This window comes from Periplaneta americana, chromosome 10, assembly GCF_040183065.1.
Source record: "Periplaneta americana isolate PAMFEO1 chromosome 10, P.americana_PAMFEO1_priV1, whole genome shotgun sequence".
NCBI classification, from domain to species: domain Eukaryota; kingdom Metazoa; phylum Arthropoda; class Insecta; order Blattodea; family Blattidae; genus Periplaneta; species Periplaneta americana.
Window position 1 is genome coordinate 136088797 of NC_091126.1, and position 26383 is coordinate 136115179.

Here is a 26383-nt window from a genome sequence, read left to right on the forward strand (position 1 = left end):
ATATAAAACACATTAAAATTCCTATTCAGAACGAATAGTTACATTTGTTCGGATCAGATTTCTGTTTATTTAAAGGACAAAACTGAAATACTTTCAGTAATTTATTAACATAACATTCTACTCTCTTCAATTGACTAAGCATACTTGGAATTAAAACAGTGGCTTTCCCACAACACGCTATGAAATATTCCATATAAAATAATTTTTATCTCGAAAAGGAAGCAAAAACGAGCAAAATTTTATTAATTTTTTTTTGTTTGAAGTAGCTCAAAGAATAACCCCCTGAAATTAGAGACATGACTTACGGGTCACTCTGTACTTACCTATATCACTTCCTGTTGAGAACTAAGGAAAGAGAAAAGCTTAGTGAGAGAGGATGGATTTTAACAGCTGACCTAACTTCAGAAAGCTTTTCAGCCTCAGGTGGAAGGTTGAACTGGAGCAAAACCAACAGAAAACAATTAGTGACTGATTGAAGATCAATGAGAAAGTACGTTACGACGATGTGATCAAAGCGAAACCTCTACTTTAAAAGAAATTTTCGAAGGGAAAGCGAAATAATTTTAATTACAGTAAACGTAGGTAGTCTGTATAATCAGGAATATACACAAAACTTGTTTATCATTTCACACTTTGAGCTGGGAGAAAAGAAGTAAGATAATTCTTCAATTATAGCACGGAATGTTAGGCAAAATGTGCGAATATTTTTGCAGGTGTAACATAAAATAAATACAAAAACATACTTTCTTACAAATTTTACCTCACTCCAAATGTTTGCCTTGTCATTACCATGCTCATGTTTATCATCATCATCATCATTTTTAAAGTCTCGAAAGTCTGTGACATTCAAAACCTTCTGTGACCTTAGAACAGGGAGCACACTGTGGGCCTCCTACGACGTGGGGTTAGCATGATACAAGGCCTCCATCGGCAACGTACGACACATTGACAAAAACGTTCGTACCGTAGGATGGATCCGAACGAATAATCACACAGTCTTTCCTCAGCGTCAGAGCTGCGACTACTACGATCAACAAGAGTGGAATCAGCTAGGATATTTTTGGATTGATTGCAACATTTACACGTTTGAAATTTCAGGCGTACACCAAGAAAATTAAATTCCTTTACCTCCTTAAAACCTTATAATGAATCAGTCACTGTCGGCTCGCTTAACTGAAAGGTCAGCGTACAAGAATAACATTTATGCTAAAATATAACTTTTGCAAGGCATAAGGACATTGTGAGTTATACGAAAATACGTAAGGGATATTTTGTTACTTTTACTCTTCTATATTGGAGGACAATAATTTATTATACAATTTTGAGGCCTAATAAGTTTTAGTAAATATTACTCATCCCTATGTACTATTTCCACTGTTTGACTGATTATCTTAATTTCAACGAAGAGATAACAATATCTCTCAATGGTTCCAACAGTCTTTCTAGTCGATTTTATAATAATAATAATAATAATAATAATAATAATAATAATAATAATAATAATAATAATAATAATGGCTTTATTTAACCCGGCAGATTTAAGGCCGTAGGGCTCAACAAGGATTAAAAGTTGCTTACATAGTTGAACATGCAAATGAATAGGATTTAAGTAATTACATACTGACACGATTTACGTAAATATCAAAAGAGGCAAATTAATAAAAAATTACCTAATAAAATGAAAATAAACACAGCGGATTACATATTAATACTGTTAGAATCAAATACATGAAATCAGAAGCCGATAAGTCAATAAAACGTACACGAATAGAAATAATAATAAACACATTGAAAAACACATTGGTGTTAAATTGCAAGCAAGGAGGATTCACATAATTAAATCAGAAACCGTCAATTGAATAAAATGTAAACAATAATAATAATAATAATAATAATAATAATAATAATAATAATAATAATAATAACAAAAATTATAATAATAATAGTAACAATAATAATAGAAACAATAATAACAGAATAATAATACTTACTTACAATTGGCTTTTAAGGAACCCGAAGGTTCATTGCCGCCCTCACATAAGCCCGCCATCGGTCCCTATCCTATGCAACATTAATCCAGTCTCTATCATCATATCCCACCTCCCTCAAATCCATTTAATATTATCCTCCCATCTACGTCTCGGCCTCCCAAAAGGTATTTTTCCCTCCGGTCTCCCAACTAACACTCTATATGCATTTCTGCATTGGCCCATACGTGCTACATGCCCTGCCCATCTCAAACGTCTGGATTTAATGTTCCTAATTATGTCAGGTGAAGAATACAATGCGTGCAGTTCAACTTTGTGTAACTTTCTCCATTCTCCTGTAACTTCATCCCGCTTAGCCCCAAATATTTTCCTAAGCACCTTATTCTCAAACACCCTTAACCTATGTTCCTCTCTCAGAGTGAGAATCCAAGTTTCCCAACCATACAGAACAACCGGTAATATAACTGTTTTATAAATTCTAACTTTCAGATTTTTGGACAGCAGACTAGATGATAAAAGCTCAACCGAATAATAACACGCATTTCCCATATTTATTCTGCGTTTAATTTCCTCCCGAGTGTCATTTATATTTGTTACTCTTGCTCCAAGATATTTGAATTTTTCCACCCCTTCGAAGGATAAATCTCCAGTTTTTATATTTCCATTTCGTACAATATTCTGGTCACGAGACATAATCATATACTTTGTCTTTTCGGGATTTACTTCCAAACCGATCGCTTTACTTGCTTCAAGTAAAATTTCCGCGTTTTCCCTAATCTTTTGTGGATTTTCTCCTAACATATTCACATCATCCGCATAGACAAGAAGCTGATGTAACCCGTTCAATTCCAAACCCTGCCTGTTATCCTGAACTTTCCTAATGGCATATTCTAAAGCGAAGTTAAAAAGTAAAGGTGATAGTGCATCTCCCTGCTTTAGCCCGCAGGAAACAATAATAATAATAGTAATATTAATAATAATAACAATAATAATAATAATAATAATAATAATAAATACGTACATTTCAGTCAAATACGAAATTACTTTGACCTGGATACACCGTGATGGATTGCAAAAATGTGAAGACAAAAGAAATTAAAAATTAAATGTAATAGATAAAACAATAAAATATAAACAGAACTGTAGGCCTATGTGTTTTAGAGTTTCAAGGTGACTGATTAGAATTAGGCTTTTGGATAATCCACCGTGTCCTGGAACATGATATTTCCAACCATTCCATCATCAGGATAAGACCAGAGTAGCCACCCTGATGATGGAACCTGTACGTACGTCCGAAAAGTTGGAAATTTAATGTCAGGTTCCAAAAAACGGTGGATTACCCAAAAGTCTGATTCTAATAAATAATACTGGTTTACACATCGTGATGGAACCAATTCAGATTACCATTGCAGACATTATATATATTTGTACACCTATTGAAAAAAAAAAAGGAAATGTTGGTAGACCTAGAAAACGCTGAAGAGGTCCATTTTAAAATTAAACAAACATTTGCAAAACCGGAACAATACAGCAGCACTAATCCGTTCAATTTTTGCTGATATGATGATATTCCTTTCCGAAAATATTTTGCCAAGATTCTGAATCACCTATCTTATTCGTAAATTTATAGTACTGACTAAAAAAAGTATAAAGAAAATTGCCTTTATATACATATTTTTTAAATCACATATTCATTATATGAGGTCTCGCCACCCTCATTGATAATACATATTTTTTTAATTTGAGCGAATTTCTATTACATCAAATAACGGATTAAATCACTATTCTACTTTAATTAAATGATTTTATTCCATACGGTCATTCCCAGATAAATTGTTTCGTAGATATTTTTTTTTATTTTAGTAGGTTATTTTACGACGCTTTATCAACATCCAAGGTTATTTAGCGTCTGAATGAGAAGAAGGTGATAATGCCGGTGATATGAGTCCGGGGTACAACACCGAAAGTTACCCAGCATCTGCTCGTATTGGGTTGAGGGAAAACCCCAGAAAAAACCTCAACCAGGTAACTTGCCCCGACCGGGAATCGAACTCGGGCCACCTGGTTTCGCGGTCAGACGCGCTGACAGTTACTCCACAGATGTGGACTCGTAGATATTAAATATAAAGAAAACAGACCAATAGTTGAGGAGTACACTAAAACCCCGTTATACCGCGGGTGTGAGTGGATATGTTTTACACGCACAGTGTAATGAAACTTGTTTTGTAAGTGGTGTGACTTAATTAAATTACATTAACAATAACATACAATGAATTAATTGCATTTAGATTTTTATCAAAATCGTTATAGTACAGAAATTAAATGTTTTCATGTATTGTTTACGAAAAAGTCACTCCGTTTAGTTTAGCAAACATATCCTGAAGGTTTTCTTAAGATATTCTGCTTAAGGTATTCATCGAAATGTCATATTTCTTCAAAATTTGGTAAATAATGTTTTCGCCTCATCTGGAAGCTTGTTTCTTCTAGTTTTCGAAAATTTATAACTTGTACCCATTATCTCAATAATTTCATACTTATTTAGGCATTTATGATATAAAAGCGCACTATACTTTCTATATCTTACCCCAACTTCAGGGTCTGTTTTCTACTAGTTCACATTTTTCGAAATTTATTATCCTTCCGACGGACAAAAAGTAAACTTCCATTTGGGAAAAAACTTCATTGTTATACTAAATTGAAGCTCAAATATTTGGCTATGTTGTAAACCAAAATTGTTATTTTCAATCAATTATAATCCTATTTTCTCACAAATATATAAATATATGTATATTTGTTTCTTTTTTCTAAAATGCTTATATAATACGGCATATCTTTTGAATAGTTCAATATAAATAAATAATTTTGGTGTGTAACATTCTCCATATGTAGGGGATCATTTTCGCGAAAGAAGGTTTACTCTGTATCAATTTATAATGGAGTTAAATTGGTCCAATTTTTTTTTTATTTTTCTTTGGGCCCTCAAATTCGATTTTCAAGTTTGAATTATATAAATTGCTTAGTTTAAACCAAGAGTCATGTCACCAAAGTTTGAGAGACATGAAGAGAAATGTGTGGATTTTTATCTTAAGAGTCAATAAATACCTCAAAGGCGGTAAGATGCATTATATGAATCTGTTCGCAATTTCGATGACGTTCCATCCACCCTCTCACTTCACTTAGTTCTCTAACATTTCATCAGATACGTGTAGCCATACCAGTTCACTTAAGCACTCGTAAAATTCCTCCAGGAAGCAGCGTTACCTTCTTCAGTTAAAAGATTGACAATAGTAAGATCATAGTCGGCGTTTACCTAGTCTTCAGTTGCAAATTGTTTTCTAGCACTCTAGAAGCGAAGGTATAGAAATTATAACTTCCGTCGACAAGTTATCAATTGCATCGGTCGCCTCGTTCGCGACACATTTGACCTAGCAATTCTCCATTTAAATGAGACTAACGTTACACCCGACGTTAAAGTAGCAGTGCTGTGTGTGTGTGAGTGAGTGGGTTAGAGAGAGAGTGAGAGAGAGAATTATATATTCCTACGCCACAGAGACCAAATTTTACAAGAGATTTAGGGTGCTATTCATAGACATTTCGCTAGCCCGGGCTACGAGCGTGCTAAACAGGATTCATATCATATCGCTGATACTGGTTTATGAATACGAAAACCGTTAGTTCGCTGTTTATCCACCGAAAGCCCGCGGTAAGAATGTCTATGAATACGGCCCTCAGAGTCCAATACTATTAGGTGCGGTATTATAATTCCTTCTGCGTATACTGACATCATTTGTCGGGTGATTTTGATAATATTCTACTACTAGCTTCCTCAAAAGTGTAAGAAATAATATATAGATTTTCGTGAAAAGTGTGGCTTTGGACTATGCCATTCTCACAGTCGTACAAAGTTTTGAGCCAAAATATAACAGTGTAATTGGCTGATGGATAGGTAAAAAATAATTGGACCTCCAATGTACATTCAGTACTAATTCTCGGAAGAAAAGAGATTTGAAATACTGTAACGAAGACGAAAACCTTAGACAATTGGAATAACACAGAATGAATAAAATAAGTTGGAACCAAGACTAAACTCTATAAAATTCTATAAAATTGAATTTTATATATAAAATTTCAGGGGCAAAATGGTCCACGCAATATGTCCGATTCCGCGGTATATCGAGATGCGGTAATACGGGATTCTAGAATCTCTTTAATAGCCAGGCACACATAAAGCGTAAAACAACTTTAAATACTGTATGGGACATAAAACTTATTACAAATGGCTTCTAAGGAATCCGTACGTTCATTGCTGCTCTCACATAAGTCCGCCATCTTTCCCTATCCTCTTCAAGATTAATCCAATCTCTATCATCATATTCCACCTCCTCAAATCCATTTTAATATTATCCTCCCTTCTACGTCTCTGCTTCCATAAACTTCTTTTTCCCTCCTGCCTCCCAACTAACACTCTATATGCATTTCTGGATTCGCCCATACGTGCTTCATGCCCTGCCCATCTCAAACGTCTGGATTTAATGTTCCTAATTATGTCAGGTGAAGAATACAGAGCGTGCAGTTCTGCGTTTGTGTAACTTTCTCCATTCTCCTGTAATTTCATTCCTCCTAGCCCCTAATATTTTCCTAAGAATCTTATTCTCAGACACCTCTAATTTCTGTTCCTCTCTCAAAGTGAGAGTCCAAGTTTCACAACCATACAGAACAACCGGTAATATAACTGTTTTATAAATTCTAACTTTCAGATTTTTTGACAGCAGACTAGATGACAAAAGCTTCTCAACCGAATAATAACAGGAATTTTCCATATTTATTGTGTGTTTAATTTCCTCCCGAGTTTCATTTGTATTTGTTACTGTTGCTTCAAGATATTTGAATTTTTCCACCTCTTCGAAGGATAAATCTCCAATTTTTATATTTCCATTTCGTACAATATTCTGGTCACGAGACATAATCATGTACTTTGTCTTTTCGGAATTTACTTCCAAACCTATCGTTTTACTTGCTTCAAGTAAAATTTCCGTGTTTGTGGATTTTCCCCCAATATATTTACATCCTCCGCATAGACAAGAAGCTGTTGTAACCCGTTCAATTCCAAACCCTCTGTCTTATCCTGGACTTTCGTGATGGCATATTTTAGAGCAAAATAAAAAAGTAAAGGTGATAGTGCATCCCCTTGCTTTAGCCCGCAGTGAATTATAAAAGCATTAGGCAGAATTTGGCGTATAAGATGTGCTGTAAGTTTCATTGAGACACATTTTAATTAATCGAACTAGTCTTAAACGTTATGTTTCCGAGAAAATATTTAATTCTATCTTCTGCAGTTTCATATTATTAATTTTCTTTTATATGTATTTCGTTTGCAAAAATTAGATTAAGAGACAACTTATATAAACAATTTAATTAATGTGATGCATGAAATAAAGGGAGAATGTCAGAGATAAGTAGCATGTAATGATAGGAAAATCGGATACAAATACCAATTTATTGGAATGGAAACACTTCAAATTTTATAACGAGCGTATTTGAAGAAACATTCACTTAACATATACCGTCTATTTGTTTTGAAGAATAAACTGTATTATTATTATTGTGTGCAAAGATTCAATCTTCTTAAGAAAAGAGAAAGAATAAATGTTTATCCGAACACAAAGCATAGCATATTTTCCCTTGAACAAAACTTACGCTCTAAGAGCATTGTCTTCGTCCGCATGAGCCCTCCGTGTGCCGACGAGGAGAGAAAACATCTTTGTGAGCACTTCTCGAGTGGAAAAATAAGGATACAAGGACCACGGGAGATGATGTATACTTTGTGAATAGCTTTTGAATACGTTATATCAGTATTTCTTCTTCTTTAGTGCACATCTGAAGGAGTCGTTTGCTTAAAGAGAGGAATTCAATTTAATGTTGACCAGTCATCCGTAGAAGGCATTTCACCAGCTCAGTTCATCACAGACAATGGAACATTCGGGTCTTATCCTCCACTGGATTCCAGAGAGAGATAGCAGAGTGAAACGGAGGTATTGAAGGAATCAAACTAGAACGGAAGAAATCACAGGGGGAAGGAGCATAAAAAGAAAAAGATTAGAAAGAAAACAATGAAGGAAAATAAAATAAGGACCATTATCCTAATCATCATCATTATCATCCCTCAAGAATTGTGTCTTTTGTTCGTTCACTCTCTGTAGGGATTACGTAAACTACATATCAATTTCACATACTCACAGGAAGAGAGGATTCTTTGAATAAGGAAAGATAAAAAATAGAGAAGAACGGGTAACGAAATGGAAAATAGGAATCACCAAAGACCAAATAAGAAAAAATGGAAACAAATAAAGAAAAGATTATAGAATGAAGATATGATATCCTATTACGTACCGGTATATTCTTCTATATTTCTAAATATTATCCTTAAAACCGGTATAATAATTCTGGTGAAATGGGGTGAATGTACCGTTTTCAAGTGCAAGAAAGCGATTTAATTACAATAGGTTTCGACTTTGGGAAATTTCATTCATTCATTCATTCATTTTACTCTGGTAGAGTTAAAACCATCAGGCCTTCTCTTTCACACCACCAGAAGTGTAATAAATCTACAGGTCATTCGTTATCTCGTGAAACAAATTCGTTGATTGCACTGTAGCACTTTATCATGGATGAATATATAATAGGATGCGAAACTGCGGTCAGCACCATCTAACGGAAGGGGGTTCAAATAAGATGATCAGCGCCCGACGTCGTGGGTGGTGAACATTATAACTACGAGTTGGGTAGATTACCCAGAGTTCTCTAATTATCCGTTCGCTCGAGACGAACAGATGATGCTCGAGAAGACAAGATGGCAGCCAGAAACTTGCTAATGATTGGACATAAAGTGATACTAAGTGTGCTATAAGCAGTGTATGTTACACAGTTATGTTTATGGACCTTGTAAAAATAGTGTTGTTGAATGTATTGTAAAGTAACAGTAATATAATAAATTGAACTATCTAAGCAGTTTTTGCAGACTTTTGCATTGCGCTGTACACTAAATACCCAAAGAATACAATCGCAATTATCTAACTTTTTGCTTTATTTTTTGTCTCTGTCTAGTTGTATTTTAATTGGGTAGTGTGAAATAGATCGTCTCTTTTATCTTTCTGTTCGCTCCGGTAAGAATTTTCAGTGGAAGATGGTGTGAGGAATAAAAATGTAAATGTTTTATTTTAAATTGGGTTAGTTGAGACTATCGATGAGGGTGTGAGGGAAGGAATATTTTCTGCATAGTTTAACATTTTCGTCACCAGGTGCGCTGCTAAATGCATGGAGTAATTAGTTTTTGTTCTCGCTACTTGGTGCGCTGCTAGATGTAATAAGTTCTCCAACAGATGGCAGCCAGATCAATTTCTAAATTAGCGCCTCTCTCTCTCTCTCTCTCTATATATATATATATATAATCACTTTATGTTGAGGAATTCGTTGGGTGGGGGTAAGCGAGCTCGCTTGCTACGAGTAGGAGCGTGGCGAGGGAGGGAAGCTTCTCAGTCCTTCATTCTTCTTCCCTAACGCGCAGATAAATTTCGAGAGGTACTGAATGGCCTACACAAGGAGTGTACATCATCATTATCATCATCATAGAAATTCAAAATAATGCAAATTAGTATAACATATCAAGGTAAGATACAATGAAAATAACAGATAATGCAGATAATACCGACATATTCAGCTTCTGCATAAGTGGACACAGGAGATAGGCTTTTATAGCATCGTGGCACAAAGACAAGGAAAGGATTACTCTAACTCAGGAGCGGCAAAAACTCTCGCGCACAAGAGCGACCTCGCAAAGCGTGGTACCTATAACGACTGTTTACGTATCTTGTACCGAGGACGATGGAGGAATAAGTGTACTGAGCAAGGGTTGAACAATTGTTGTGGTGCGCCATACGTGTCAGGGTTCAGGAACAACTTTATTATTGAAAGAATCTGATTTAATTGTAGCACCGTAGTAGTAGACATAAACCTGTCTGTACGTGTAAAACGAATTTATTCTCAGAAACATTTATTTTATTTCGAAAAATATACAGTACTTAAGCAATTTACTTAAGAAAATTTAACAGGATACAGGCTGAAGAGCAAGAAATCAATGAAACCCCAGGTTTGTTGCAAAGTGTCATGAACAATTTTCATGTAACACTACGATAGGTCATAAGATACCAAGGGGATCACTTGAAATGTGTTATTTTCAAAACAATGAAGAAATTCCAATAAATTGCATTATTCAAGCTACATACTGTGTTATTATTTTTTTTTTAATTTTTAAAGCTTATAATCCCTTTACAACAGCATGTTGAAACCCGTCAGAACCAAATGCTGGATAACGTACAACTTTTATAAATTCTCACTTTCAGCGTTTTTGGGAAGAGATTGAATGGCAAGAACTTCTCAACAGAATAATTACAGGCATTTCCCATATTTATTCTGTGGTTATTTTTCTCCTGAGTGTCACTTAGCCTATATTTGTTAGTGTTGCTCCAAGATATTTGATAATTTTTCCACCTCTTCAAAAATAAATTTACGATTTTTATATTTCTATTTCGTACCATGTTCTGGTCACGAGACATAACCATATACTTTGTCTTTTCGGGATTTACTTCCAAACCTATCTCTTTACTTGCTTGATGTAAAATTCCCGTGTTTTCGCTAATAATGTAGTTTGTGGATTTTCTCCTAACATATTCATGTCATCCGCATAGACAAGAAGTTGATGTAACACAAACCCACTACACTATGCTATAAGGAAAAATAACATCTAACGTCGAATGAAGTTATTGGGTTCCTAATTGGGGCTAGAGGGACAATCACAAAAAGATTCGCTCATTTTTGCAATCAGTTTGATCTAGGGCAATCTCTTGTTACTGAAGTATCTTGTCTGCAGTGAAGGGATCTATAAAATTTCTAAGAAATCATCTCCACACTTGAATAGACTGATTTTTCCCCTTTTAATTTGGTTCCTACAACTAGTGCTGAATAGATGAGTGCGATCACCTGATAACATGATACACAGGGTGTTTCAAAAATACGGGGCATAATTTCAGGTATGTATTTCCCACATGTAGACAATCAAAATAGTTCATTACAACATGTGTCCGGAAATGCTTCATTTCCGAGTTGTGGCCTTCAAAACATTGAAATTCACCGGAACGTTTTTCTTTCCGCAGGTCGTTGCCGTCAAAGGAGACATTAAGAGGGCACTCTGACAGTTCATTCCGAGGCGAAGGTTACATTCAGTGTTGTGTAGGCGTTAGACTGTGCGACATGTATTCAAATCAAGAGCTGGCAGAGATACACTTCATGTACGGTAAGGCGGACGGCAATGCTGCGCTGGCTCGTCGTTTGTACCAGGAGAGGTACCCACAGCGACAATGTCCAGATCGGAAGACATTTGTACGTCTGCATTACCGTCTGTGCGAGTATGGAAAATTTAACTCTCCTGGTTGGGAGGAGGACGACCAAGATCTACAACTCCAGAAGTACAGGAGGAGATTCTGGAGGCTGTGAACATGAGTCCTTCTATCAGCACACGAAGGGTAGCGTTGCAAGTCAATGTTCCTCATACGACTGTCTGGAGACTGTTGAAAGTGTATCAATTGTATCCTTATCATATCTGAGGACATACGCAATACTCCTGGAGTTTGGGATCGTGTTCGCAGGTCAATGAGACATCGATATGAGGTCTGTATTCAAGCAGGAGGTGGACATTTTGAACATCTTCTGTAATGACAACGACCTGAGGAAAGAAAGACGTTCCGGTGAATTTCAATGTTGTGAAGCATTTCCGGACACATGTTGTAATGAACTATTATGATTGTCTACATGTGGGAAACACATACCTGAAATTATGCCCCGTAAATTTGAAACACCCTGTATATTAGGAAGTATTGATGTTTCTACTGGTACTAATGGTGAATTGTTTAATCGTTTTCAGTTATTTACAATAATGGACGGTCATATGCCAAAGCGGATTAAGTGCCAATATTGAAAATTTTGTGTTATGTATGTGTATCTGGTCTTACGTTATCATTCTTTCTTTATCATTCTACATTATCATTATCATAATTTGTTTTATAAATTGGATGTGCAAGAAATAAAGTTAAATTTTTATGTCAGAAATTGTAATGTTTGTGTTAAGATGTAGAGTTTGTAAAATTCAATAATAAAATTAATTATATCTAGAGCCGGAATGTTTAGGCATTTATAATAGTTAAAATTGGCAGGCAAAAAGGGAATTAAAGCTTAAAAAAGGTACAATAAATTTTGAAAAGACATAATATACAGGGTGGAACATAACGTATTACATTAATTGACAGGAGCCATAGAACTCATTATTTAGAGTAAGTTTTGTCACATACAAAATTATAAGACTTACGGATAGTGAAATAATTACAAGTGTTTCGAAAGCGCTGACGGCAATTGGAAGATGTCACAATGCCGCATAAGTAGTACCCCTCACCCTAAGCGGTCAGCGACTTGAAGGGGGTGGGTTAAGTTCAACTACATTTCACCGTGTATCTTGCAGCAGGTGAGAGGAGGACGGCAGCAAACAAATGTACTGGGCTTCGGTGCAATAATTCGCGAGCTAATCTGGGGATAAATCTTGGCACAAAATTGACCTACGTAAACTCCGGATAGGGACGTAACTGTTATTTGTTTAGTTTGTGTAATTTAATATCAGAAAATGTAAATTAATAACCCGAATGAACAAAACAACTAGTTTCCGGGCACAGTTCAGCAATGAATGCAGAATTATCAACTTACAATGTAATACACCAACAATTCAATGCTAAGTATGGAGTAATAATTTTAATGTAAGCAAGAAATACGTACAGCAATAACAAGAAATAACGTGAAAATCAGGAAATGATGTCCAAATTAGTGAAAACACTTAGGATTGAAGTTTCAGTTACTATTAATAAAAAGTAAAACTGATGTAACTTTATGCACAAGATGTAATTAACATTACAGTTTGTTGCTTTACGAATCACTAATTCTGGGCGTTAATAGTGAAATAAAAAACAATAAACTCTGTAAACCACATTCCACTCACATCTTACAGATACTGTTCAAAATGTCCACCATCACCGTGCGTGCAGTTGTCACATCTTCTAGTCCAATTATGACGAACTCTGGTCAGTAGTTCTTCACTGTTCCGAAATTCTTCCGCGGCCTGGATCATGTCTAAGTACTCACGATTTGTGAACTCTGGCATCTCGTTTTGAAATAAACTAAACTGTATCGCTGTACGTCCAACTGCACACTAATGCAATGTAAACATCACAACAGCTGATCAGTTGCGAGTACTAGGCGAACTGTCTGCCGTCCGGACGGCGATGCCAGATTGTTAGACCTTGTGTATGTGACCCTACAATGAATGTTTCTAATGTTTCTTCAAAATATTAATTCGAAATCTATGAATTTTCTAATTAAAATGCTGCTGCAACGTGAACATAATAAACGTTCTCTTCGTTGTTATTAAAGAAATTAAACCGTATTTTAAACAGTATTCGTAAAATTCACGATCGAAATGTTGGCATAAAAGTATTATTTATTCAAAAACCTAGCTAAAACCAGCAAAATGGTATTATACTTTTTTGTTCGTTATATTTCAAGGTATCACATCCTACAATTAATGTACTACCTTACCTTCCACTCTATATTTTATTAATGAATTTAAATTATATCGATATAACTCACATTTTTTTTACTTCGTAGTTGACACATATATAAAATACCTTTTATTGTGATTAAATGTCTTTTCACAAACCTTGCATAACAGGACTGTTCCATCTGTTGAAAACACATGGGCACCAAATTCACTAACGTAAGCATGAAGTTTACTCTTCAATGATTTACTGAATTTAGACATTCTAGCTAACCGATCTTATACCTCTGTCACCCGACAGTGACTGACTTTTCCTTAGTCAACTTTATTCTCCTACAATAATAAACACATGTAGCACAAAATTGTGACAGTAAGATTTGACACTATGAAAGCAAACAATTGTAAATGCTACGTGACAACTTCTATCAGAACGGGCTTCGTATTTAAAAGTATATAGCTGATTGTATCTTGAAGACATGACATATTTGTAACTGTGAATTGTCGATCATTATTCATATTACACCAACATTACTAAAGCACGATTATTAGCAGATTAAGCACCGAAATAAATTACTTTCATTTACTATTGTTAGTAAAGTGTGTCATTGTTACATATATTTAAATATCATACACATTACTTTAAAATCAATGAGAAAATTACAAATAAATAATAAATATTGGTTAAAAAATGGATTTATTAATTTATTATTGAATTATTAAGGAACACCTTAAAAAGGCAAAATAGGCAAAATAATAATTGACCGTGTCACATTGATTTACCCCAAATCATATTTATATCTATTTAAATAATGACTTACTTCCACCCAGTAAAAAAGGCATTTGCCAAACATCCGGGCTCTACTTATTACATTCATTTTTATGTTCAATTTTTAAATTCATAATTGTCTTAAGTAGACAATGGTGTGACTCTACAAAAAGTAAGTTCTGAGTAACTGAATGGTAAAACAGTTAGTTTTGCATTAAGCAATAGAGCAATGTAAAGTAATTCACACACACACACGCACGCACGCACGCACGCACGCACGCACGCACGCACGCACGCACGCACGCACGCACACACACACACACACACACACACACGTCAAAAGTTTTTCGATCACCTATCAAACTATGGATTTGTAGTTAAAAATGTTTTCGTTTTGAATATTCATATATAATATAATATATCATATTATAATGCTAGAGAGAGAAAATATTTATTTTGTTGGTCTATTTGGTTTTTCCGTTTCGCTTTTATATTGAAATAATGTATATAGTTGTTTTCATAGCTGATCGAAAACTTTTGACCGGTAGTGTATATATAATATTCTAGTGATATTTAACTTATTTTTTCTTCTTTTTTCATCATATTTCCCGATAATGGTATATCTATAATGTGATAACTTGAGCTATATATAATCATAATTTCCCTTGCTGTGTTACCTAAAAATATTGTGTTCACTGTAGGCTTTATACTTCACTGTTTTATTATTACAATTATTATTATTATTATTATTATTATTATTATTATTATCATTATCATTATCATTATCATTATCATTATCATTATCATTATCATTATCATTATCATTATCATTATTATTATTATTATTATTATTATTATTATTATTATTATTATTATTGGACAAACATCTTTGAATTCTTTTCACAATAAATTTTGTTTCATAACACTTTCATTCAACGAGAATGACAGACTTATTTAACCCTTCAGTACTCGCGTGGATTACAATAGTAATCCACTGATATTTAATCCTGTATTACGTCACCGCCTGCAGCACTGCGTAGCTGAGCGTCAATGCAATTTCTCGTCACAGTCTAAGTGAGGCATTACTGGTGTTTAGACGTATTTGTCGCAACGCTTTGGAAAGTTATACGGAGTTTTATCAAGTTATACGCAGTTTTTCCGAGTGGATTACCATTGTAATCCACGCGAGTACTGACGTCAGTTTCTTGCTCAGGTAAGTGAAATAGTTTTTATATGGTTATGAGTGATGCAATGCAGGAACTTTATGAAAATAGTGTGTGATATCGTTCCATCCTCTTTGTAGTTGGCTCCAATGGGTACGGAAAATACAAGCAATATTTGCAAGTGGCTAGATGAAGATCTGGATGTTGGCATTGAAAATGAAAGTGATGATGAAAGCAACAAAGAAGATCTTTTGAATGAAGTTCACGATTCTAATTCAGAACAAGACAATGAGGAGGAGGATGATGATTATGGTGATGGTGATGAAAGACTAATGTCTATAAATGATGGAAACTGCTATACGGGAAGAGACAACACTACAATTTGGCAGGAAGAACCAGTATCTCTACGAGGGAGAAGAAGAGCACAAAATATAGTGATTCATTTACCGGGCCCTAAAAGAGCTGCAAAAAATGCGCGGACACACACAGAGTGTTTTGACTGCTTTATTGATCAGACAATAATCAATGTAATAGTAAGGTGTACTAATATTTATATTGAAAAAGTGAAGCGTAATTACGGACGTGACAGAGATTGCAAATTAACAAATGACGTTGAAATTCGAGCACTCTTAGGTATTTTGTATCTTGCCGGTGCTTTGAAATCGGGAAGACTGAACGTAAGAGAACTATGGGATAAAAATGGAACAGGTATAGAGTCAATTTACCTGACTATGACCTACAATAGATTCCAATTTTTGTTACGATGTCTACGCTTTGATAACATTCATGACAGGCAGGAAAGGAAAGAAATTGATAAACTGGCTGCTGTACGTGAAGTGTTCGAGTTATTTGTTCAGAATTCACAAAGGTGCTACATTCCAAGCGAATATGTAACTATAGACGAGCAGTTGGTTGCATTCAGAGGACGATGTCCCATGAAAGTTTATATACCTACTAAACCAGCAAAATATGGGATCAAAATTTTTGCTATGGTGGATGTGAAAACATATTACACTCATAACTTGGAAATTTATGCTGGTATTCAACCAGATGGTCCATTTCACCAAAGTAACAGTGCACATGCAGTGGTGAAGAGGCTGGTTCATCCCATCAAAGGAACAGGAAGAAATGTGACCACCGATAACTGGTTCACGAGCATACCTCTGTGTTTAGATCTTCTAGAAAATGACAAAATTACACTTGTAGGAACCTTGAAAAAAAACAAAAGAGAAATCCCTCCTCATTTCACAACTACTCAAGACAGGGAAGTTAACAGTACATTGTTTGGATTCAATGAAAACTGCACAATTATTTCGTATGTACCAAAGAAAAACAAAACAGTGTTAGCATTATCAACCATGCATTATGATAAGGCAATGGATGAGGAAACAGGAGGAAGCCAGAAGCCTGAAATAACATCTTTTTATAATAGAACTAAATGTGCTGTGGATGTCCTGGACCAGTTATGCTCAGCCTATGATGTAAGCAGAAATTCACGCCGCTGGCCTCTGACTATTTTCTTTGACTTACTAAACATAGCAGGTGTCAATGCTCTTGTTGTTTATTCTGCAAACAAACAAAAAATTCTACGGAAAAACTTCCTAAAAACCCTTGCTCTGGACCTAATGAAGCCACTAATTTCCGAGCGTATCACCCAACAGACAATTCCAAGAGAAATAAAGAGAAGAGGAGAGCAACTGTTAGGCATTCCACAAACAGGTCAAGAAGAAGGAACACGGCCAGAAGGTATTGGTAGGTGCTACATGTGTGGTAGAACAAGAAACAAGAGCACAAGACAATCTTGTTCCCAGTGCTTGAAGAGAATTTGTCCTACTCATTCAGATGTAATTTGTTTGAACTGTGTAGAAGAAATGCATAGGCCTACTCAGATAATTGAATCAGATGTAGATTAGACTCACGTGTGTAAAGTGTGAAATGCAAACATAAACATGAAAGTGCATCAATATCCTTCTTACAATACACAAAAACATCTGTAAAATATTACAAGTGAAGTGAGAATGATTGTTACATCCCTGAATTTTTTCATTGCTACACCCCTGAGTGAGGTATTCGGTTATCAAATATGACGTAAGTAAGGTCAGCAGTAGTGAACTTGCGTTTCCCGTGGGAGAGATTAAGAGAGATCAAGAGTTCAGATGACCTTCAAACATCGAGTGAGCAACAATGCTAGATAACCTACATAATTATGATGATAGTGAACTAACACATAACTATGATGCAACAATAAATTATGACTCAAAGACACGACCAGTGTTGAAATATTATGCAAACATGTCACTTGAATGCAATTTGTGTACTATCCATTTCATTATTAATATTTATATTTAATACGTTCCGTTATGCGTACCATATCTATTCTTATTACTGTAATAACTGAAAACAATATATTTCTTAACATTTAAATCTAATTCCAATGTTTAAACCTTGTCTGTAAACAAAAACAAATGTGGATTACCATTGTAATCCAGGTGAGTACTGGCGTTACGGAATTTAACGCGAGTAACGAAGGGTTAAAACTGTAACTCAAAACCTTCATCTATTCTACCCTTAAATTCTTTAATATGATTCCAGTTATCTACTAGATTACATAAATATAACTTTGTACTAGAAGTATCTTATATAGGTCCTAATTTTGACTTTATGTTTTTTTAAAACATCAATTTTATAACCTGCACTTCAAAAAAGTTCCTAAGTTATGTAAACAATTAATCATCGACTGTCTAACACTATATAAATACTTATAATTTCAAAATAAACATTCAAATTAGCTACCTGTAAAATTATGAAATTTGCAGTTACCTAATTGTAGTATTAAAGTAGCGAATTATTATTGTTACTAATGTCAGTGTTTATTATTTCTTGACTAACACTACTTATCTTTTATTTATTTCTACTTTAATTACTTTACTATTTACTTTCAGATTATCGTTATACGTTCCAGATATTACTGTAATTATTAGATGCTGTAATAGGTTAGGTTATTGTGTACAATTAGCGACTGGGTGGGCGAAAGATAAGGCTCGCTGGCCTTAGGTCTGCCTGACTAAATAAATAAATTATCAATTTACTATTAGTATTATTACTATTATTATTACTGTTATTATTAGTATTATTACTATTATTATTATTATTATTATTATTATTATTATTATTATTATTATTATTATTATTATTAAATGAATTTAAAGTACTACAAGACTGAAACAGAAATGAATAACTACTGTATTCTGGCATAAAATCTGACATTCTTCCGATGATTAACTCTCTTGTAATATGTTTTGCTTTCAAGATTTATCTAAAATTTCTGACACTTCATGTGATAATTCGTAATGACAATCAACATGAATTGGGCTGCTTTGAAACATACTGTACTTAATTTTTGAACGTTGACAAGTCCATATTATGTTATAGATGAGAAACCAATTGCCTTTACTTTCGTCCTATAGCACGTGAACTTTGATTCATGACCTTTTTCACTAGGCCAGTTGTAGGTATATTCTATGGACTTGAAACTCTGATAGTTTTGAATGTTATGAAACTCAAGATGAACTTCCTGGTGTAATTTCAATGTAATTCTTGTCTCGGTTAACACTTGAAATAAGTGTTGGACAATAATTTAAAGCAACCGCTATGAGTGACTACAGCATTTTATGTCTTTTTCTTTCCACGTGTTCGATAACAGACGTTTCTCCGTCATTGATAATTTTCAAAGAAGTTTGGCATAATGAATAGACAGTAGTATCTTAATTAATTACACGTTTAAAATGAAAAATTATTTCGGAAACGTACCAATTACAACATATTTACATGTATCAACTATTAATAGTTTTGTCTATCATCTACTGACACCAATATTTTTTACAATGTATTAACGATACAACTGGAGAGATAATATGGAACTTTATTAAAAACTAGAGTCATTCTGGGCACAAATTTAATCAGAGACTAGAGCATGAATTCGGGGAATATCACCGGGAAACGGAGACTTCTGGTAATCTTAATTTAAATGCGTGACAGGAATTTGTAATATTTAACAGATGTCCTTATTGAAGCACAGTCTAGTACATACAGTCACGAAGTTTGAGGTGATTTTTTGCATTTCTCACGATACAATGCTCAAGTGGTTAGCAACTGAGAGTACTAGGAACAATAAACTGTACGATAGTAGCGATCCTAGTGCCTAGCAACTAAAGTTCAACTGTCATTGGATGCATAATCCTTACGCATTGAGCTTCGTGACTATGTATTAGACTGTGATTGAAGTATGTGACAAGTACTTCAATATTCAAGAACCATCCTTATTGCATAGTGCACACGGATTTTTACATTTAACAGCGGTACTTATTGAAGTTTATGACATGTATTTCTACCTTCAAGGATAACATTTGTTGTAGCGTAACAGATATTTATATAACCATGCGAAAATTTTTTAAACTGGTCAAGTATTTCTAAACTGCATATTATATATAATTCATTTTTATCACAGAGTGCGAAGGGAGAAGCCGTTTAAAAAATATGACAAGTATTTATTATCGACACTTCTTGAAATTTTTGACACATTCTTGTGTTTTAGTGACAGTCTGAATTGAATTATTTAGGAGGTATTCCATATTTAACGAATATGTTTATTGAAATGTGAGACATGTTTATTAATTGTATGACATTAAACTTTAGGGGATAATTGAACTAAATGAAAATGCAACATCATTCATATTACAGTACAGTGGCAGGAGAAACTGAAATTAAGATGAAGCCTCAGTACGCACATTGTCCACCATAGATCTCGCAAGATTTACCAGCAATGGAACACGGATGCCTTAGCCGAGGAGCCTTCACATCACCGGCTATTCTCCGAATGGATAATTCATTACAATGGAGAGGATAATCGGGATACGATTTGAAAGGAGAGATGCAAATGGGAATCTGAGAGATGTGGGTTCCAGATGTAGGATAACTGTCATCCTGTGGTCTATGGTTGGCAATAGCAAATTCACAATAAACAGAAATAACATCTAAAGCGAGTTTAACGAATAGAGAGGTTTGACCTCAATATCATTAAAGGCTAATTTATCAAATTCCTGGAAATTCTGTACTTTACTCTTTGTGGTACAGGGAGAGTTCAAATAAAGATCGCTGATGTTTATGTCGTTCCTATTAGAGCCGTGCACATCCGGTTACGAAAAATATAAATTATACATTGCTATTGAACGCTGACGCTGTAGTTAGTGTGCTAAGCTCTTCTGTCTCGCCTAGCGTTTCAGTCTTCGGTTTATCGAATACTGGAGATGTTTCTCACTCTTTGTGGGTGGACAGCAAAGGCAGACCACAATGAGCCATGCAGGAGTTCCAAGAGCCCTTGCAAGGACGCGATTATCATCGTGTAGGCCTATCATTTATTTGATAATTCATTCTCTCTCAGCATATTCAAACTATCATCCATCGATCCATACATCACCCATCCATCCATCCATCCATCGACTCACTGACTCAATCACCCATCAATTCATTTATTCAGTCATCTATGGATTCATTGATTGATTAATCGATTCACTGATTGGTTCATTCGTTCATTGATTGATTCATTCATTGATACATTGCTTGGTTTATTCATCCAGGTATTACAGTTGAGTGTCTTCAAGAGCAACAACATGCATTAGAGCTTGAGAGTATTTTTCTTTTTGTTAATAACACTATCTTCTTAAAAGATGATTTTTTAGTGAAATAATAATTTAGCCGCCTAGAGTAATTAGAATGAAGTATATATTAACACTAATGTTTTAGAGGTATCCATTTTGAGTTTAAAGTGTAAATGTTACACTAGAATGTATGTACTTATTTGCTCTTCTCTTCAGTAAGTAATTGTAATTTATTTCATTCTTGCGTTTCTTTGCGCACTAGAGTTCATATTACGCATTACACTTATTTTCTTTGTTGTTACGTGTGTCCATTCATTCATTTATGTATTAGTTATGAAGATAAGTGTATTAAAGTGTCCAATAAATTGTACTGCACACTACAAACAGTATTATATTGTAGGAAAATATAAAGTAATATTGAATAATAGGTTTTGGAACCGGATTGAAAGGGAAAAATGGATTGGGGAAAACAGAATGAGAAAGCGTGAATTGGGAGTTGTGCATCTTTGGCAGTATGTAAAATTTGGAAGAAAAAAAAAAAAAGTGTGGGAATATTGGAATGGGAAATGAATCCTATAATCATCATCAATTTCACCAACGCTAGAAAATCTCTGACTTGATAAGGCATGGTTAAATAAACGGTATAAAAATTCCTTAGTTTATTGGAAATCATTAACATTTGACTAAATAGTGATGAGTAGTAGGCCTACTCATGAGTACTGATGATGTACTGGACTACATGAAGTTGATCGTATAGTCTATTTTGATACTCCATCTCTGATAAACAGGCTATTCCTTTTAACAGAAAAATGTAACAATAACTTATGTTTTAATGCCCTGTTTCTTACAAATTACCGCATCTTTCGCTCAAGCGTTGGCGCCCTGTGCGGAAATATTGTCGTATTGGGTTCGATCCGCAGCCTGGTTCTGACGAAATTTGTGGTGACAAAAAGAGGTACTGCAGATGGCTTTCCTCGGAGTAGGCCTACACCCTTATCCACCTATCATTCCATCAACACACTCCACCTTCCCCTCATTTATCAATCGTCTGTAATATTTAAAAATAGGCTGGGTTGAAGTTCTGGGATTTAGTACCGCTTTCCTATGCTGATGTAGGAAGAGCTTATGACTCCGGGTTCTGGGGCTGTCAGGTAGTCATCTGTGGCAGGATGGTCTACCCGGAGTTACGCGATTCCCTCCTAAATACATGGCACGATTTCCTTTCTAAAGAAGATACAGCTCTAAGCCCTGCCACATTAGATCAAATACACTGATGTCATACACCAAATTCTTCCGCAGTTAAATTATGAGCACTGGTATTCGGTAGCCCTGATAAGCTGGCGCTAGTGTTTTTGGCGTATGTCCTAGACTAGAGTATAGTGCTCAGTTTGTGAGCATGTTGCTAGTGCAGCTGAGAATGGCACCACTTCCGTTACACGTCACATCAACCATTTGCCAAACACAGTTGTCAAACTGACTACGGTAAAGGTAAGACACTAGCACTTAATGTTCCCATTACTTATTTCACACGCCAAAAACGGTGAAGCGGATTGTACTTCCGTGTATTGGAAATACAACTTTCCGTCACACTTATAGACCGCGGACTAGTTTAATTCTATTAAATTTAATGAAAATAATGTTAAGAGGGTTCGGAACCTCAGAAATGACGAAATTTTGACATTTTATTTTATTGTCTCATTGTATTCTACATACTTCTGGGATTACAATGATAGGCCTATATAACATTTATTGTTTTGAAAATCGGACACTTTTTTATATTTTACTTATGTTGCACATGTTAATTGATGTTTCTTATCAACTTTGAATGAAGTTTCCCAAAAATTACATTTTTAACATATGACCCATTATCTCAGCTTCTACCCGAGATACAAAGCTGAAATTTTTACCATACGTTATCCGTAAGTATTTCCTACTTTCAAAGCAGGGAAATGTTTCTATTTTGGATAGTTTAGAAATAAAAAATAAATTCTCTCCTTGTTTCTTTCAAAAATTCAGTTTCATACTAAATATCTTTAATTTGTAAAGTTTAAAAAATAACTAAACGAACTTAGGTCTAAATCATCAACAGGCTTCCTGTAATATGTGGTAAAAGTTTCATCTTTCTACATTTGAAGATTTCTGAGAAAATTGGTCAGGAACTTGGTGAAATTTAACAATTAGGCCTAAATTAATCATCCTATAACGATAATCTCTTTCAGGCACTATATTTTATTGTTTCATGAAAATTTGATCGACGTTGGTTTAAAAATATAATTTTTAGTATGTTTTTATTCTTTTTTCGATAGTTTAAAATATTATATAATATATCAATTAATTATTTAAATAAAATAATCTAATTTACTAAAAATTGTTATTTATATTATCATATTTATCTGTATAAGATACATATTATCTATACATAATGCAGTATAACGTAAGTTAAAATTAATGTTACAAGTTTTTCTGGTACAAGTTTTCCTTGTACAAGTTTTTCTTTGTGTACCACCCTACACTGTCTTTTGAAAACACTATTTAAAACCGTTACTTATATTAAATCATCGTTACTCTTCTGACTTACAACTTTCATTAATTCAAACATGGTATAAACTGCTCCAATTCAGTGTACGATTTGTTGCACAATTTCGACTTCAGACTACAGGTTACGCGAGATCGATGAACGCAGTCTTGCGGTAGCTTACCAGTATTGAGTCGGTGTAGCTTACATCATTTTACATTTCACAAATCTCCAAAGGCAACAAGAGCAAAGCGTGAGCTAAGTATGATACTGTTTTGTTATTTTTAGTGGAGGAGTGTTTTAAATTAATTTTGAAATTCAACCCATCTGAAATTGTTTCGGACTTGACATTTCCATACACAGTACAATACGATTAATATTTCCAAATGCTAATGTGATTTTGTAAGTTTTGTGGCACATGTTTATTGGAATTTGGCCGAAAAGAACTGGGATTCAGGACGGGAGGGAAGAGAACTGTTTATATCTGTAAATAAAATGTGACCGGGAGGGAATTGGGTTGTTATTACCTTAAGAATTTATTCGACAAGAAGGAAACGTACATGTAAAAACTAACCATGGGATGCAAATTACCCACACCCGGTCCAACTGTGAGTATAGCGTTCAACAACACCACACACACCACTGATTCTTCTCCATAACAATAACTTCGAAACACTAAGGCCCGTTACATACTTGAAGAGATCTCGCTAGCGAGAAATGTGTTGCGAGAAAGAGGCGAAGAGACTCCCTCCGCACACTTAGCGAGTTCTCGCTATCACACATCACACCTCGCTACGATCATCTATGCCAGTGATGTCAAAGCAAGCGCATTTTTCTGACCTTGACGTCGTGCGCGGGTATCAAGCGCTAAGTATGGAAAGAGGAAGGGTTGTGTATATGAATAAGCAGCCTGTTGGATTAAGAAAACAATAGTGCACAAACTTTATACGGAACGTGAAATTTTATGTCGTTATTTTTGTATGGCTTCTTTCTGTTTGATATTATCTATATTGTCTGTAAAACATAAGTACTAAAATTAATTTCTTAATATTGCACTTGTGTTTTAAATCTTAATAACATAATAAAGAGCTAAGAAGGAATATTCACATAAATTTTCGTAGTAGTACAACTATATTGTACTAAATGAATTAAACACATCATTCATAAAGAAAGTGATATCCCCCCCCAAAAAAAGAGAGATTGAGTATGAAATCTAATCAAAACAATATTACAGAACAAAGCAAAGTTACCTAGGTGCTGTATATGTTTTAAGTGTAACTAATATTCCATAACAAAACTCTTATCGCACTATGTTTTTAAGGTGATATTGGTGAGCAACTTCCTATCATCAGAATATTAAATTATTTTCCCGAAATCTTCTGAAGCTATAGAGCTAACATTTTTACAATACATGGCCACGCATCTTTTGTTTATAATGTAACAGTAGTTGCTTTGTTAATTCATTTCCTTACAAACAATTTCCATGCGAATATTTTCAAAATTTTCAATAGACTATCTTCAGTAATACGTCATTACGGTATATTAAATTTATGAAAACATTCTGTAAGGCTAATAAATAAACAGGCCTATATCCGAAAATTTCACTTTTCTATAAAAAAAAGTTGAGAAAATATTTATTTTGAACAAACAAATCAAACTTGTGAAAAATGAACATTAAAATTAAAACTTACATTCTTATAATGCACTTATACTTCTCAGACAAATCTAAAAATTAACATGGATACAGTTTTAATAAGTTCTCTTTCCTTTATCTATTGAATCAGTGTTGGCCATCCCTGAATATAGCTCGACCAAGCGGCATATACCACCTCTTTCCTCTGTCTCTTTCCTTTCCGCTGTAAAGCGCTCAGGCTCTCCTGAGCTCTAAAGCGCGCGCTTTCTCATATGGGCATCAATTGACATGACTGATCTATGCATTGCCTTCAAGCAAAGAATCACTCGGTGGATGGGGAATATTGCAGGTTATGTGTTCACGTATATATAACCTGTAAGTAGGTATATTTTCGTACTTTACAAATTATGTACTGTGCGAACTCAACTATTTTGAATCTGAATCTTCAGATGATGAGGAAATGTGGGTTGTATGAACATATCTTGCTAATGAAAAGAAAAAGTTGGCCTAAAATTAAAGCCAGAAATATCTAGAAATCACATTGTATTTCACGAAGATAAAGTCGAGTTTCAGTCACTGATTTCGATTGGGATGTTGATACGTTTAGGCGTTATGTCAGGTTGAATAGACCTCAGTTTTTTTTTTTTTTGCCGTTCATGTTATGATAGAGGATTCTTTGCTATGTTCTGATTAACATTATGTAAACTGATACGACACATAGATACATTATTTCAAATGTTATAATTAATAGGCCTACTATTAAATCTCGTCGAAATAAGATATAGCCCTAATTATTTTCAGATCTGATATTTGTCTCCATATTTCTTCTTTAAGTTTCGTGTTTTTATAGTTTTCATCCTGTGTATCATATAAATAGGCCTACGGGTGACATCGTACAAGTTCGATAACTTTCTGACTACAATTATTATCAGCCATCTCTCCTCATTGTTAATAAAATCAGTACAATTCACCGCCACCTCTGATATTATTTTTTCTTTTTTTTTCTACATT